Here is a 17216-nt window from a genome sequence, read left to right on the forward strand (position 1 = left end):
CAGGCGGCGAGAATCACCTTTGCAAAGAGGAACAAGAGGGGCAGCACGGTAGCATGGTGGTTAGCATAAATGCTTCACAGCTCCAGGGTCCCAGGTTCGATTCCCGGCTGGGTCACTGTCTGTGCGGAGTCTGCACGTCCTCCCCATGTGTGCGTGGGTCTCCTCCGGGTGCTCCGGTTTCCTCCCACAGTCCAAAGATGTGCGGGTTAGGTGGATTGGCCATGCTAATCCACCTAAGGGTAAGGGGGGGGTTGTTGGGTTATGGGTATAGGGTGGATACGTGGGTTTGAGTAGGGTGATCATGGCTCGGCACAACATCGAGGGCCGAAGGGCCTGTTCTGCGCTGTACTGTTCTATGTTCTAAATCTACAGCATACCAAACCACCTTTGCGGGTAGTATAGTTGAACCCTGGGTGTTTCTTGTCTGTCGATTGGGGAATTTACGGGTTAACTATAATTAATTAAGCATGTTGCATTATATCTGTGTCCATACAGGGCGGCATGTGGCGCAGTGGATAGCACTGGGACTGCGGCGCTGAGGACCCGGGTTTGAATCCTGGCCCTGGATCACTGTCCATGTGGAGTTTGCACATTTTCCCCATGTCTGCGTGGCTTTCACCCCCACAACCCAAAGATGTGCAGGTTAGGTAGATTGGCCACGTTAAATTGCCCCTTAATTGGAAAATAAAATAACTGGGTATTCTAAATTTATAAAACAACAAAAAAATCTGTGTCTGTACTTTGTTCTACTCATAAATAAAGACACCTGGGTAAATTTTAATTAAGAAGCTGGCTGAAGTATCTAAATTGGACAGATACAACGAGAGCAAGACTAATAGCAAGGCACAATCTGGTACCAGTTGAGGTTATTCATGAAATCCCGCCTTCACAATCTCGTCCCTCGTCTGAGGTGTCATGATCCTCAGGTTAAATCACCAGCAGTCAGCTCTCCCTGTCAAAGTGGAAAGCAATGGTCATCTGGAACTATGGTGACTTTACGTTTACTTACTTTTACCTTCTAGATGGTACTGGTCATGGGTTTGGAAGATACTGCCTGAATAGCCATGGAGAATTCCTGCTGCGCACATTGCAGATGGGACACACTGGTGCCACTGTGTCTCAGTAGTGGATGTTTGCAGTTGCTTTGTGCTCCATTATTGTCCAGCTTCTTGATGTTAGAGCTGCTCTCATCCAGGCAAGTGAAGAGCATTTCAGCACATGCGTGACTTGTGCTTTGATGGTCAGAGTTTGGCGAATCATGAGGTGAGTTATGCGCCATAAGATTCCTAGTCTCTGGCCTGATTTTGTAGCCACAGTATTTATATGGCTAGTCCAATTGAGTTTCTGGTCAATGGGGATTCAGCGGTCACACCATTCAATGTCAAGGGCAATGTCAATGTCTCAAAGGCTCACATAATGACTAAGAAAGACCAATAAAGTTTGATGCGTTTAAGGGGAAGCTAAATAAACACAAGAGGGAGAAAGGAATATTTAAAATCATGAGGAGTTTCAACACAGCAGATAGGGAGAAACTGATCCCATTCATTGAAGGATCGGGAATGAGAGGGCACATGTTTAAATTGGCAAAACAGGCAAACGCAATGGGAGGCAAATCTTTTTCATACGAGTGGTTAAGCTCTGTAATGCACTGCCTGTTGTGGTCAGCTTCAATCGAGGCATTAAAAAGGGAATGAAACTGTTACCTGAAAAGGAAGAATTTGCTGGGTTACTGTCAGAAGGCAGGACAATGGAACAGGTGGAGTTGCTCTTTGGAGAGCAGGTACAGGCACGATGGACCAAATGGCCCCATTCTGCACTGTAACAATTCTGTGATTCTGAGGACACTGATGGGGTGAGATACGTTGGGTGGGAAAAAGTTGGTGTGGAACATAAATGTGTGCTTCCAAAGTACTACTAAACTTTATCTGCCGTTTACTTTTCACTTTCTCCTTCATCCTCTTCCTATTATTGTACATTCCATCGCTCCTCATCAGTTGATAGGGTTGTGAAGAAGGCCTATGGTGTGTTGGCCTTTATTGGTAGAGGGATTGAGTTCTGGAGCCATGAGGTCATGTTGCAGTTGTACAAAACTCTAGTACGGCCGCATTTGGAGTATTGCGTACAGTTCTGGTCGCCTCATTATAGGAAGGACGTGGAAGCTTTGGAACGGGTGCAGAGGAGATTTACCAGGATGTTGCCTGGTATGGAGGGAAAATCTTATGAGGAAAGGCTGATGGACTTGAGGTTGTTTTCGTTAGAGAGAAGAAGGTTAAGAGGTGACTTAATAGAGGCATACAAAATGATCAGAGGGTTAGATAGGGTGGACAGCGAGAGCCTTCTCCCGCGGATGGAGGTGGCTAGCACGAGGGGACATAGCCTTAAATTGAGGGGTAATAGATATAGGACAGAGGTCAGAGGTGGGTTTTTTACGCAAAGAGTGGTGAGGCCGTGGAATGCCCTACCTGCAACAGTAGTGAACTCGCCAACATTGAGGGCATTTAAAAATTTATTGGATAAGCATATGGATGATAAGGGCATAGTGTAGGTTAGATGGCCTTTAGTTTTTTTTCCATGTCGGTGCAACATCGAGGGCCGAAGGGCCTGTACCGTTCTATGTTCTATTTCTCCCGTCCACTCTCTCTTCCTTCCCCACCTCTCCTACTCTTTTCACCACAGTCTTTTCTCTTTTTAATTTTACTTCACTATCTCCTCCCTTTCTCCATCCCCTTTCCACTCATTACAATTATCATCCCACCTCAGCACCTCACTTTGCCTCCTTCCTTTTCTGTCTCACTGTCCCTCATCTTCTCTTTCCCACTTTACCCTCCCGATTTCATTTCCTTTTCTCCATTATTTCCCCTCCACATTCCTCTCCCTTTCCCACTGCCTAGTCCATTTTTCACTCCCTTTTTCCGTCCCGCCTTTCCTCTCGTTCCTACTCTTTTCCCATTTTTCTCAAATTCCTCCATTCATACTTTTCTTTACACCTTTCCTCTTTCCACTTCCCCTTGTTATGACCCCCACGGGGACCACAGGGAAACAATCATTGATCTACCTGTGGGACTTGTGTAATCCAAGCTCCCGAGGCAGCGGGAGGATGCCAACCACCTGGGGCTCATGAGGAGCAAGATATAAAAGCAGGTCCAACTTAGGGCCTGACAGAACAAATCCTCCCAGCTAGAATTGCACTGTAGTGTGATGCTGCATTAAGCAGACGTGTTTGTGTAAGTATGTAAATAAACTCCACTTTGTTAATGACAACTTCCTTATGAATTGTTATATTGGTGACGAGAATTTACAGAAGTCCCGGATTCAAACGCTGTTTGCCTATCCGTCGGAAATTCGTATTGTGTACGGTATATCATCATTTAAAGTGCCGTTGTTCGGTAAATTGGATGCCTTCGATGCAGGACTGGAGCACTGGAATCAGGATGGGAAGTGCATGTGGTACTTCTTCCAAGCGAACTGTATCTTGGGGGAAGACTGACAAAAAGTTCTTTTTCTGACAGCCTGCTGGGCCCAGACATTTGGATCATTAAAAGTTTGACCTACCTGGCTGTACCAGATTCCAGCATTCTTTGATGAACTTGTGGCGATGGTTTTGGACCATTACAACCCCAAGCCGTCTGAGACAATGCAAAGGTACCGATTTAACACACCGATATGCTCTCCTGGTGAGTGGGTTACGGTCATTTCAACTCGTTTGCGGCGCTTGGGTGAGTTTTGGGTCGTCCCTCTCAGAAATGTTGGGACAGATTTGTTTGCAGTATCAATAATTTGGCCACTCAATGGAAGCTGTTAGCGGAACTAAGTTGGATTTAAAGCGAGCCATTGAACTTTCCCTCTCTCGCGAACAGGCGCAAAAGGGTGCACAGGAACTTCAAGAGTCTGTTGATTATTTTTTGCTTGGCTTGGGAAACACTTCCGTTCAGACACCATATCGGTCATGGAATGCTGCGGGCCAGAGAATTATTGTGACAGGCAAGTACATGGCAGAGTTTGGTTTTCAGGCACTGCCACAACTGGCAGGATACTTTGCACGAGGATGAAGGAGAAGGCCAGCCACCAGTGTGGTCAGGGGTCAGCACGTTGGCCTTTGCGTCTCTGCCTGCGACAGCAGCTGAGGTCACCCTGGACGAGGGCTTTGCATGTGGACACTCAGGAGGGCTGCATCGTAGGACGAGGCAGGGATGTCCACTCTCCCTGTTGCTCTTTGCCTTGGCGACAAGAGCCACTGGCAATCGTGCTAAGAGCATCAAGGGGTTGGAAAGGGATAGTGCGGGGAGGGGTGGAGCACAGGGTCTCGTTATATGCGGACTATCTGTTGCTTTACATATCGGACCCATTGTAAAGTATTGGAGGGATCATTGATATTTTGGTGGAATTCGGCCAGTTCTCTGATAGGTGTGGGCGGTGTGCGAGGGAGCCCGTCAACCATCTCCACATGTTTTGGGCCTGTCCGAAGTTGGAGGGATTTTGGTGGGGGTTTGGTGATGTGGTGTCTGAGGTGCTGAGGGTGAAAGTGGTCCAAGGTCCAGAAGTGGCGTATTTTGGAGTGCTGAAAGACCTGGGAGTCCAGGGGGCTAGAGGTCGGCGTTTTGGTTTGCTTCTCTGGTAGCCCGGACACGGATCTAGTTGGAATCCAGTTGGAATGGAGGGACTCGGGGCCACCAAAACCGGGCGTGTGGATGAGCAACCTCGTGGAATTCCTCAGGTTGGAAAAGAAATTGAGTTTGCTTTGAGAGGGTCTGTGGAGGGGTTTGCCCGGAGATGGAAACCGTTTATCAACTTCTTCAAGGTAGTTAAGAAGTCAGCAGGGGGAGGGACTTTCCAGTTAAAAAGGAGGCAGTATGGGTGAAGGGTAACGGCAGGGAGGGTGGAGTGCAGGGGTGTTGGCTCTGTATTTGTTATGTGATTTCTTCTTTGTTCTCTTTTTGGTTTTGCTTGTGCTTGATGTGACTATATATAAACGCCTGAATAAAAACATTTAAAAAAAGAAAACTTCCCGGCATGCTGGGAATGTCAGTATCTTCCGTCGTCGGCTCCTCTCTACCCTTGGGAATGGCCGGATTATCCAGGGAGTCGCCTCCACGTTGATTTTGCTGGACATTTCATGGGCTCCATGTTCCTAATAATTGTGTACACACACTCCAAGTGGCTGTAGGTTTGCAGGATGTCATCCATGACATCCAGAGCCACAATAGAGATGCTCCGGGGAATTCTTTGCACCCATGGACTTCCGGAAGTGCTGGTGACAGACAATGCCACTCCTTTAACAAGTGAGGAGTTTGCCATTTAAATGCGTGTAATGACATTTGGCACATCTGCACCGCGCAATATAATCCTTCAACTAATGGACTGGCAAAGCAGGTAGTCCGAATATTTAACCGGGGATTGGAAAAGCAAGAAACGGTATTCAGACACGCAGCTGGCACACTTCTGTTTTATTTACCGTACAGTGCCACACGTGACCACCAGGATTGCTCCAGCTGAACTTTTAATGGGAAGACGACTAAGGGCTCATTTGACTCATACTCTTCCTAACACTGTGGCCAAAGTTGAGCAGCATCAGGAGTCACAGAAGGGTTACCGTAGTTCAGGGGTGCTAGAGCGAATGTTTCACGCCTGAGATTTGTTGGATTTGTTTATTGTCCTGTGTACAGAGGTACAGTGAAAAGTATTGTTCTGCGTGCAGTTCACAGATCATTCTATACATGAAAAGAAAATACATAGGGCAAACATAAAATTCACAATGTAAAGACATAGGCACCAATTACGCAAGGAATTTTGGCAATGGCATGTTGTGGCTCGCGCGAGTGGTACTGGACCAGTTTGACCCGGTCTCGTGTAGGGTCCAAGTTCAGGGAATGACCCTTAAGAAGAATGTGGACAAAATCATAAATGCCTTAAAATATTTTCCAAAAAAAAGCATGTAAACCATTTGACCAGGCGCGAGTTCGCCTGTCGTGATGTTTCAACAATTGTCGCCGCAGCATGACCCACCCTTTGGATTCAGGGCCCAGCTATCTGAGGTCACATCATGCTGAACAAGAGTGCTTTGACTTGGGTTCTGATATGGACGTGGAGGTATCTGCACCGGCAAACGACAGTGTGTCCGGCAGCGAACCCCCTATAGTTCCCCTTCGGCGGTCAGCCAGTAAGTGGCAAGCAGCAACACTCCACCCGACCCAGAACCTGTAAGCGCAGAAGGCCTCCACCAGTGGCAACTGATGGGACACTTTTGGACTTTGGGGAGGAGGGGTGTTATGACGCTCACGAGGACCATGGGGAAACAATCATTGATATCCCTGACACTCCTGGAATACAAGCTCCCTAGTTAGAGGGCAAAGGCCAACCACCTGGGGCTCGTTAGGAGCAAGATATAAAAGTTGGCTCAACTCAGGGCCTGAGAGAACAAATCTTCCCAACTAGAATTGCACAGGGAGTGAGATGCTGCATTAAGCAGACTTGTGTAAATAGGTACATAAATAAATTAATCTGTCCTAACAACAGCTTCACTGAGTTATTATACCCTTTTTTCCGGATCTTGCTCCTTCCAAGTTTTCAGTTCCAACTTTATTTCTCCACTTTCCCATCGTGCTCCAGTATCGGCTCCGCCTACTGGCCCCGCCCCCTGTGCAACTCCTTCACCCTGTCCCACACTGCCCCCACCACGCTCCGCCCCATGCCCCGCCTCTCAACGGCCACGCCCCACCTCCACTGCTCAGGCTCCTCCCCCGCTGGTCCCGCTCCTGTCCCACTGGCCACGCCCCACTTCCGCTGCTCAGGCTCCTCCCCCGCTGGTCCCGCTCCTGTCACTAGCCACGCCCCCCTCCGCTGCGCAGCCCCCCTCCCCCGCTGGTCCTGCACCTGTCACTAGCCACGCCCCTCCGCTGCCCAGGTCGCTTCCCAGACGGTCCCACTCCTGTTTATGGCCACGCCCATCCTTCACTGCTCACCCTCCCCCGCTGGTCCCGCTCCTGTCTCACTGGCCACGCCCCCCTCCGCTGCTCAGGCCCCTCCCCCGCTGATCCCGCCCCTGCACTGGCCACGCCCCCTTCACTGCTCAGCCCCTTCCCCTGCCGGACCCGCTCCTGTCCCACTGGCCCCTCCCCCGCTGGTCCCGCTCCTGTCCCACTGGCCACGCCCCACTTCCGCTGCTCAGGCTCCTCCCCCGCTGATCCCGCTCCTGTCCCACTGGCCCCTCCCCCGCTGGTCCCGCTCCTCTCACTGGCTACGCCCCTTTTGCCCTTTTCCCCCCTCCCCGTCTACTGGGATCGCTTCCCCTACAATAGCCCCGCCCCCGGGTGTTGTGCGCAGGCGTGCTGCTGCTCCCTCAGACAGGGTGAGCTGCGCCCGGACATGTTGTTGTTGGATTTGGGCTCTGATCGGCAGCGGCGGCCGAGCTGCACCGTGACCCTCTGAGGCATACCCAACGGGCTGATCATGGGGCCACGGAGCCGACAGTGCGGCTGAGGCAAGGTTCGGGGCAGGCCGGGCGGTTTCATCCCCCTCCCCGCTGGCCGAGGCGGACAGGATGGCGGCAGCGGCCTGAGCCGACTATGCAGGGGACACGGCTCGGCTCCAGCTCCGGCTCCACCGCACGGCCACTGTATCGGAATTGGGATCCGGATCGGCTCCGGGATCGGCACCACCGCACCGCCATCCCTTGCTTCCTCCCCGTCAAGGTAACAGCCGATCCCGGGAAAGTGGGGAGGGGGGTCAGGAGAAGGCCGCGGGGGGCGGGGGGTAACAATCGGAGCCTTCAAACTGGATCAGTGCCCCCCATCTCCTTCCCAATGAAACTTTATCTCTGCTAATCGGCAACATGGGGCTTCACACTTAACTATCTGTCCCTAGTCCCCACTAAACTATCTGCTCACTAGTCCCCACTAAACTATCTGCTCACTAGTCCCCACTAAACTGTATCTGCTCACTCGTCCCCACTAAACTGTAGCTGCCCCCTTGTCTCCACTACTAAATTCTCTGCCCCCTAGTCCCCACTAAACTATCTACCCTCAATCTCCATTAAATTGCATCTGCTCGCTAATCCCACTAAACTGTATCTAAACTCTAATCCCATGAAACTGTATCTGCCCATTAATCACCACTAAACCCTATCTGCCCCCTAATTCCCACTAAACTGCATATGCCCATAATCCCCCATTAATCGTCACTAAACCTTATCTACCCCCTTAAATCGTAACTGTGCATGCACCCTAATCCCTACTGAACCATATCTGCCCCTACACCGTACTCAACTGTATCTGCCTCTGAATCTCAACCAAACCGTACCTGATTCCCATTAAACTATCTGCCCACCTAATCACTACCAGTTGGTTCATGATGCAGAGGAGGAACAATGGCATGGGTTCAATTCCTGTGCTTGCTGGGGTTATTCATGAGCCTTCTTAACCTTGCTCCTTGTGTGAGGTGTGGTGATCCTCAGGTTAAATCATCACCAATCGATGCTCCCACTCAAAGGGGAAAGCAGCCTATACTCATCTGGGACTTTTTGCAACGTTAAATTTTAAGACAACTCAACTGTACCTACCCCCGATCCCCATGCAACTGTACCTGCCCATGATCCCCATTAAGTACCTTCTCCTGACACTGTAAAGCAAGCCCTCCTTGAACTACTTTTTAGTATCCCGTTAAAGTTTATCCACCCAGATTGCCCATAAACATTATCCTTTCCTGTCAACTCTGTAAACAGTACATTCTGAGCTCCACAATCAATCATGCAAACATCCTCTCCCTCTGTCAATTCTTCCAAGGGTCCCGAAAGAAATACCGCCCCATGAATCCTGACCCCATGGACATTACTGCCCATGGGACTCTCGTCGTCAAGACCTTCCCCTAGGCACCACTATTCTTCCATGAATGGCACCTTCCCCCAACCCCCTCTAAACTGGATCTGCTCACTGACATCCTCCAGATGGTACCCCTCTCTAATTCAGTCTAAAGTCTACTTCCCCAACCCACACCAAACTGTACCCTCTCCCTGACCTCCTCTGAACTGTTAGCACTCCCTAACCCCACTAAACTGTGCTTCCCATGAGTGTCCTTCAACACCCCCTAAACTATACATGCCTCCTGATCTCTCTTAAACTGGACCAGTTCCCACTCTAACTTCCTCCTCCAACTTTCCCCATGAACATTATCCACACCAGGATCCCAAGTAAATAATGCTCTTTCTGTCCACTCAGTAAACAGTATCTACCCGAATCCTACCCCCCAGTTAATGTTCTCTGCAAGAGTAGCTGTAAATGTTGTGTTCTGAAGGTGCTCTGTAAACATTAGAATTCATCCTCTAGTACAACCCTCTGCAGGACCCTGTTTAAATCTTAATGTCCTCCTAGGGACCCCTCCTCCCTGCCCAAATGCCTGCCCTAATAAGGCTAACTTCCGAATGAGAGTTGGCGCTGTCATTGCAGAAAATGTTAGTTAGAATGCAACAACAGAAATAACCTTTGCTAGTGAAACAACTAATGGCAGATAGATACAAAGAAATGCCATGACCTCTCTGAACATCTCGTGTCCCTGTTTGTTAACCCATGCTAATTACATTGCTGCTAAGCATTCTGTCTGGACTTTGAAACATAGTTTTAAGCATATTCAATATACAAAGTTTTAAAGATCTAAAAATACCTCAGTTTTAAATAGTGTTGAGTGTCCCTGTGCCAAACCATAAGCAAGCTCTTTATCTGGTTAATGTGATTCCTCCTGCCCTCTTTACTGGAAGCTTGTAATTCCCAAAAGAGCTTGGGATCAGAGTCTGAACCCGATGAATGTTGAATTTGACGTCGGCTGGCTTTAAAACTGTTAGCCCACAACACCCTGTGGTTTCTGCTAACTCCAGTCTGATGGATGAGGTTTCCAGTTGCGATGCAAAGCTAGTTGGAAAAACTTCTCAGTGGCCGGGAGGGTGGGTGTGTTTGTGGGGACAGCGATACTTATTTTGTTTTCTTTGTTTGTGTTGCATCTTCCAGAAAATGGAGGGGTTATCAATTTTGTGAGTGTAAACGCGTTTCTCATTTTTACCCACGTAGGAACATTCCAGAATGAAACAAAGTCTAAAGTTAGATCAGCCAGTAGGCAGGTTTACAAACTGGTGATGTGCCAGTTACTGGTGACCACGTCCTTGGATCTTTCCAAAGCTTCGATAACAGCAAGCAGGTGGAGAAAGCTTCCCCTGCAGTGTGGCAGTGAGATAAATATTCCCCAAAGCTTTTGATGAGGCTAATTTCAGATTTTTAACCCCCCACCCCCCCCCCTCCCCCCCCCACCCACCCTCTCGGGGAGCTGTCGCTAAGAATCGGATTGTGGAATAACCAGCGCAAGAACTAATTTTGAGAAAGCAGTCTTTAAAGATCTGGATTGAACAGGAATGAAGTGCAACTTTGAAATCCAAGCTGTGATGATTTGAGTTCTGTGGGTTGCTTTAGTTGGAGCACTTGACAGTTTCTTTCTTATTTCCCCCTCCCACCAGCTTACTTCACTTTACTATGGCAACAAATTTAGGTCTCAGGAAGAAGGAAGTCTATGTATTTTTTCTGTGAGTTCTAATTCTGAGCCTCGGACGGGTGGGGGGGGGGGGGGGGGGGGTTTGGAGGGAAGTGGGTAACCCTGGCTGGTGTTGATCTGCCAACTATGCTAGTTGAAGGGTTGCCTCACAAGCGCATACTGAAATTAGCTTCCAGGGAGCCTCCTGTGGGCTGAAGCAGTCTCTGAATTGTTGGTGTGTGGCTGACGGGGATCTTAGAGGACACAACCATCCCTTCTCCCTCATCTGCAGCTGTATGGGAACAGAATATTAAATTGTAAGTTAATGAAGCTTGTTCATTACTGTGTTTAAAAAAAATTCTTGTGCTGTGAATGTTATAAGAACTTTTGATGGTGACTTGCAAGCAGTGTTTTATGTTGGGAGGCCTTCGTGAGACCAAAAGACTAAGCAGTAATGGCAGGAAACGGCAGTATGTTTTATGCCGTGCCTCACGCATATATAGATAGCGTTGTTATTCTGGGGTTTGAAGAACAGTGCTGTCTGATAGCATTACATGACCAGTTGTCTGTAATGTCACCACATGACATATTGCATATGCCACCTGTATCATCAGGAAAAAGGAGGTTAGGTGCTTTTGTGGGAAAATTGAAAGTTGATTTACCCCAAGGCAGCTCCATCAAAAGTTCCTCTCTTAGTCACGGAGGGACGTGTCAACACAGGACCTAAAAGGAGGAGGAAATGAGTGCAGTTTGGGTCACGGTGGGGGTTGATTCACTTGAACCTAGATGAATGTTGCTGTGTCATGGTCACTGCTCAATAAACTGTGACCCACTGAAAATGTGAGCACAGAAGAGCAATTTCCAGTCATTGGGGTTGATGTTTTAGCTCTTGGACAGCAAGCTAGAAACAAATCTCAGTCAGAACGCCGATCCTATTACAGTATCCCAATGTTTCAGTTTACCAGCAGTGCAGCATTGAAGCTGTAAATCATTTTACACATTTCACTGGAATACAGAATGGCAATCGGAAATATTAACTCTTCAGGGCCCCTGTTGGAACGTGATCATATTCTGGCCTGCTGCATTAAAGGGGAAGCAAGATAAAGACATGAGAGAGAACAGAACGAAAGGCTACTCCGAGAATGTGAGATGAAGTAAGATTCTGGGGAGGTTCATGAGCATAATTAGCAGACAGACCTGCTGTAGCTGTAAAATACTCTGATTGTACGGGTTAATTGTAAAATCGCAATTTCTTGTATAGGAAGGTTAAGGAGTGGGGAGATAATATCTGCATTTTTAACCACTTAAGGGAACTGATAAGTTTGAAGAAAAATTGCATGATGGGTGTTCATATAAGTAGGTGGAAAACAATTGGTGCTTTGCATTCTGGGGAAGATAATCTCTTGGATGTGTGGCTGATACAGTTGATTGTCTGCCATGTAACCTGCGTAGAAGAGATGAGCTGTAAATTCTTGGTGGGAAGTCAGAATGCTGCATGCACAAACTGAACACTTCTGGAAGGAACTGAAACAGTCACTGTCCTTGATCCGTTTTGTTTGATGCCAGACCCCTTGTGGACTCAGTGTTAAACAGCAATTGCTTTCTGCATCTGTTGAAATGGTTCAACTGAAGTTTAGAACAAGGAAGTGTCTGGCTAACCAATAGGAATTGTTCAAGTGGAGATGAATGGCAGGTCTAAATTCTGCAGCTCATGTGCATCTAACATTACGTAAGCAATAGGAGCAGGAGGAGACCATAACGATAACACAGTGGTTAGTACAGAGCCAGGGACTCTGTTTCAATTCCGGCCTTGGGTCACTGTCTGAGTGGAGTTCGTATGTTTTCTCCGTGACTGCGTGGGTTTCCTCCGGGTGCTCCGGTTTCCTCCCACAATCCAAAGATGTGCGGGGTAGATGGATTGGTAATGCTAAATTGCCCCATAGTGTCCAGGGATGTGAATGTTGCATAATGGGATTGTAGTGATACGGTGGAACATGGAGCGGTGCAGATTCGATGGACCGGAAGGCCTCCTTCTGCACTTTTAGGCCCGTTGAGCATGCCCTGTCATCCATTATGATTGTGGCTTATATTTGGGTTCACCCCACTTTCCTGTCAGCTCCCCATACCCATTGATTTATTGAGAGACCGAAAATACTGTGTTCTATTCAAAATGATTAGTTTTACATCACATTATCTTCATGCACACATGGCAAAGGAAATTAATGTGTAGCAGCAGTTGAGGAGGATGAAAGAATGAGCCTCTCCCTCCTGTGGAAGGAGTAAAATAAACATGCCTAATGCCATTATTTGTAGGATGTGGGAATCACTGAAAATGCCAGCTTGTATTGTCTGTCTCTAGTTGTTCGGCAGCTGAGTGGCTCAGTGGGCCACTTCAGAAGGCAACTGAGTGCCAACCACGTTGGCGTGGGACATAGCCTCAGACAAGGTCAAGATCAAATTCTTTCCCTAAAGTACATTCATTAATGAGTTGGGTTTTTATGACAGTCTGACAATTTCATGGTCACTTTCCTGTCACCAGATTTTTATTTCCATGTTTTTGGAGCTAAATTAACATTGTTAAACTGCCATGGTGTGATTTGAACTCCGATTCTTTAGCTAACTATTTCAAGCCTTGAGATCAGGAACATAATCATGACACCACTCAGAGACTGCTCTCGTTTTGAACTAACAATTTAGCTACAAGCAGCAGTTGCACTTTTTATGTTATTTTTTGTGTTACATGCGGCAAGTTTTTATTATGCCATCTCTCCAGTGCTGAGACAGGGAGCTGGTCAAACTCAATCCGTACAATGTTGAATCAGAAGCGACGGTCAGTTGTGCCGTTTTGTCTCTCTATCCCAGTCCTGGTTATGTCAGAGCAGCCTGAAGCTGTTCCTTATGTGCTTCGTACGAGGCCGACCTCTAATTGTGATAGTTATGAAGACACTGATGTTTCTGCGAGTCATCCAGTTAAAGGGAGATGTTGTCTCCCTGCCCCGCCCCACCACTCATCGATCTGCCGCTGTGCAATGGAAGGGTGCTGAGGGACCAGCCCTTGAAGCTAGTAGTCAAACTTGTGTCCAAAAACTTTAATAACATGACGAATGGTTGGAAAAATATTTTAAAAGCTCAGTTGTCTCCGATCCTACTCTTCTGTCCTAATGCTGGAATTGACTGGATGTTAGCAGGTTCTATCCATCTGTGTCTGGAAACAGTAGCGAAACTAGTATCCTTGGTCTCCTCTGGTACAAAAGAATGGATTTCACAATGTGTAACGGCGAGATAATTGGAGCCTGTGCATGTATACACGATGCCCTTGAGTGGGCTGAAGTGCCTTTGACCAAGGAATGGTGAGAGGAAAGGCAAACTGTCATCCTTTTGCCAGCATATACTTCAGATTGGGGAGGTTATGATTTCCGAATGAGCTATGCTGAATATTGTTTTTTGTGATTATAATGAGGGGAGCACAGATGCAAGATTAAATACAAGGAATTGTAAACTCCTTCATAGAGTTTGGAGGTTGTGTTAGTTGTTCAGGCAGGAACTATGACAACATTTTAGATTAGACTGGAGTAGTGGATAAAGGAAAGTGTGTGGAAGGGATATTTAGGGAGGGCAGGTGAATGTTGTTCTGTGATGGAGAGTGAATGTTTGACTTGGAATGGTTGGGCTGAAAAGCCTGTTTCCTTGTAACTTCTGGGTCTTTTTATTTATGAATCATTTTTACTTTAGGCAAAATAATCGAACTGATTAATTTGTGTCATTCGTTCTCAGCAGGTCTGGACTGAAAGAGAATGTGTGTGTGTTTGCATGCATGTGTCTCAGTCAGTGTGTGCCTGTGCATGTGAGTATGGCTGTGCGTGTGCCTGTCAGTGTATATGTGTGTTTGTTGGGCTGTTTTTCTACAAGCTGCCAGTGTTCCTATGTGCTCTGTAATTGACTAACATATAGTGTTGCACATTGTGTGCTGGTACAAAGATAATCCGATTGCTTGCTTGCTTTTGTTATCAGCTCTAAGCACAGTAGTTGTGATCAATGACCTTGTTTACCCAATGTAGTTGCACGGCAACAGTTTTGCTGTTGATTGGTTTGTTGGCCAGTTTGTGCTGAACTGTGCGATATGATGACAGAGGGCGGTTTGTTCAGTCACCAAGGTGGAGGGGTTTAAGATACTTTTAAAGAAGGAAGAATCTGCAAGTTATTAAATCACATCCTATCACCAACAAAACAAGAGTTTGTTTATGTTGCTTGGATACAGAACAGAAATGGGGAAAGATTTTATTTTGTGCATGGTTCAGTGCCAGGAGTTAGACAGATTAATGTTTGAGATGGGCCCCTTCGCTAGGGTCCGATGAACCCACTTGCTGACATTTTCTATGTTGACGTTAGATTCTCAGTATTCCATTTTGTCTCTGCTGGCAGAAGTCAGTGAACGATTAGCTGTACTGCTGAATCTGATTAAAGGGGAGAGTGTCATGTAACCTGGACCTGTGTGTATGTGTGATATATGACAGTTGCTGCGCTCGGAGTGATGTGCAGCACAGCACGTACTTTTCTACTTCAATAATCCCATTGCTTGTTGTCTTATTGGACTTTGAACATTTGAGTAATGCTCAATTTCATTGGGGAGTGAGCAACTCCTTGCTTACACTGAAAATTTTCTTGCACGTAAGTGTTTTGGTCCATGTATGCTGCCAGAAACTAGAACAGATAACATATGCAATTTGATCCAGTTTGAATTACGATTATCACATTTTGGATTTTTACTTTGAGTTACGTGCTGATTCAGGCATGCACCACTCCTTTGAGGAGCAGCAACCTCCTCTGAAACAAATTAATGACAAGAGTGGATGCACAGCACATCCTGCATAGTTTTGAATGTTCTGATGGTGTTGGTGAGGATGAATTGTGTGAAGAGCCACAGTTGTGTGACAGAGCTTTGTGAGTGAGTCAGGCTTTGGGTGAGCGGGAGGCTTGATTTATGTTTATGTTGCATAAATAAGGATGTGTGTGGCATGCTGTAGTAGTCTATTGATTATTCCATTGCTGCAGCTAAGCCAGGCCTTCATGTGCAGTGTGAGGAGTCGCAGAGGTACAGGACGTTTAATGAAACTCTGCTTGTGAACTGTGGGGATGGCGTGAGAATGTGTGATTAATCAGCAGGATTTCAAATTTGTGGATGCTGTTTCTCATTGGGATCCGCAGGGGTGTCACCCTACTTTTCCTGGTCCACACAGTGCTGATTTTGCCATTTCTCTCTCTGCTGATGTGCCTTGGTGGGATAGCATTTACCATCTAGCAGGCTGCTGGTTTCTGGAATCAGGGTGGCTAGGTTGGGGACAGTGTTTTCCCCTGTTCCTGTGGTGCACAATATAGTTCCTGAGTATTATTAATAAAACAGGTGTGTCCAGTTATTAAGAACCATCTACCAGTGTGGTCTCCCTCTTCTCTTCACTCTCTCTCTTTCTCTACTCTCTCCTCCACTCTCTCTCTCCTTCTCTACTCTCTCCCACCCTCTCTCTCTCTCCCCCTCCCTCCCTCCCTCCCTCCTCCCTCCCCCCTCCTCCCTCCCCCCTCCTTCCTCCCCCCCCCCCTCCTCCCTCCCCCCCTCCTCCCTCCCCCCCTCCTCCCTCCCCCTCCCTCCCCTCCCCCTCCCTCCCCTCCCCCTTCGCTCCCCCTCCCTCCCCTCCCCCTCCCTCCCCCCCCTCCCCCTCCCCCTCCCTCCCCCTCCCCCTCCCTCCCCCTCCCCCTCCCCCTCCCCTCCCCCTCCCTCCCCTCCCCCTCCCTCCCCTCCCCCTCCCTCCCCTCCCCCTCCCTCCCCTCCCCCTCCCTCCCCTCCCCCTCCCTCCCCTCCCCCTCCCTCCCCCTCTCCCTCCCCTCCCCCTCCCTCCCCTCCCCCTCCCTCCCCCTCCCCCTCCCCCTCCCCCTCCCCCTCCCCCTCCCCCTCCCCCTCCCTCCCCCTCCCTCCCCCTCCCCCTCCCCCTCCCCCTCCCCCTCCCTCCCCCTCCCCCTCCCCCTCCCCCTCCCCCTCCCTCCCCCTCCCTCTCCCTCTCCCTCCCCCTCCCCTCCCCCTCCCCCTCCCCCTCCCCCTCCCCCTCCCCCTCCCCCTCCCTCCCCCTCCCCCTCCCCTCCCCCTCCCCCTCCCTCCCCCTCCCCCTCCCCCTCCCTCCCCCTCCCTCCCCGTCCCTCCCCGTCCCTCCCTCCCCTCCCTCCCCTCCCTCCCTCCCGCTCCCCTCCCTCCCTCCCGCTCCCCTCCCTCCCTCCCGCTCCCCTCCCTCCCTCCCGCTCCCCTCCTCCCTCCCGCTCCCTCCCCTCCCTCCCGCCCCCGCTCCCCCCCTCCCTCCCGCTCTCCCTCCCTCCCTCCCGCTCCCCCTCCCTCCCTCCCGCTCCCCTCCCTCCCCTCCCGCTCCCCTCCCTCCCTCCCCCCCCTCCCTCCCTCCCGCTCCCCTCCCTCCCTCCCCTCCCCTCCCTCCCCTCCCTCCCTCCCGCTCCCTCCCCTCCTCCCGCTCCCCTCCCTCTCTCCCGCTCCCCTCCCTCCCTCCCCCTCCCTCCCCTCCCTCCCGCTCCCCTCCCCTCCCTCCCCTCCCTCCGCCTCCCCTCCCTCCCTCCCCCGCTCCCCTCCCTCCCTCCGCTCCCTCCCCCCTCCCGCTCCCCTCCTCCCTCCCGCTCCCCTCCCTCCCTCCCGCTCCCCTCCCTCCCTCCCTCCCCTC

General features: G+C 49.5%; 1 protein-coding gene across 2 annotated transcripts in view; it reads left to right on the forward strand.

Moving 5' to 3' along the window:
* The first annotated feature begins 7320 nt into the window (after positions 1-7320).
* hipk3a (homeodomain interacting protein kinase 3a) overlaps positions 7321-17216 on the forward strand; it is a 278159-nt gene continuing 268263 nt past the window's right edge. For both annotated transcript variants that reach the window (XM_038807891.1, XM_038807892.1), the window contains exon 1: positions 7321-7688. The gene's annotated coding sequence lies outside the window, so the exon portion shown is untranslated. The remainder of the gene's footprint in view (positions 7689-17216) is intronic.

The sequence above is a fragment of the Scyliorhinus canicula genome, chromosome 9 (assembly GCF_902713615.1).
Source record: "Scyliorhinus canicula chromosome 9, sScyCan1.1, whole genome shotgun sequence".
NCBI classification, from domain to species: domain Eukaryota; kingdom Metazoa; phylum Chordata; class Chondrichthyes; order Carcharhiniformes; family Scyliorhinidae; genus Scyliorhinus; species Scyliorhinus canicula.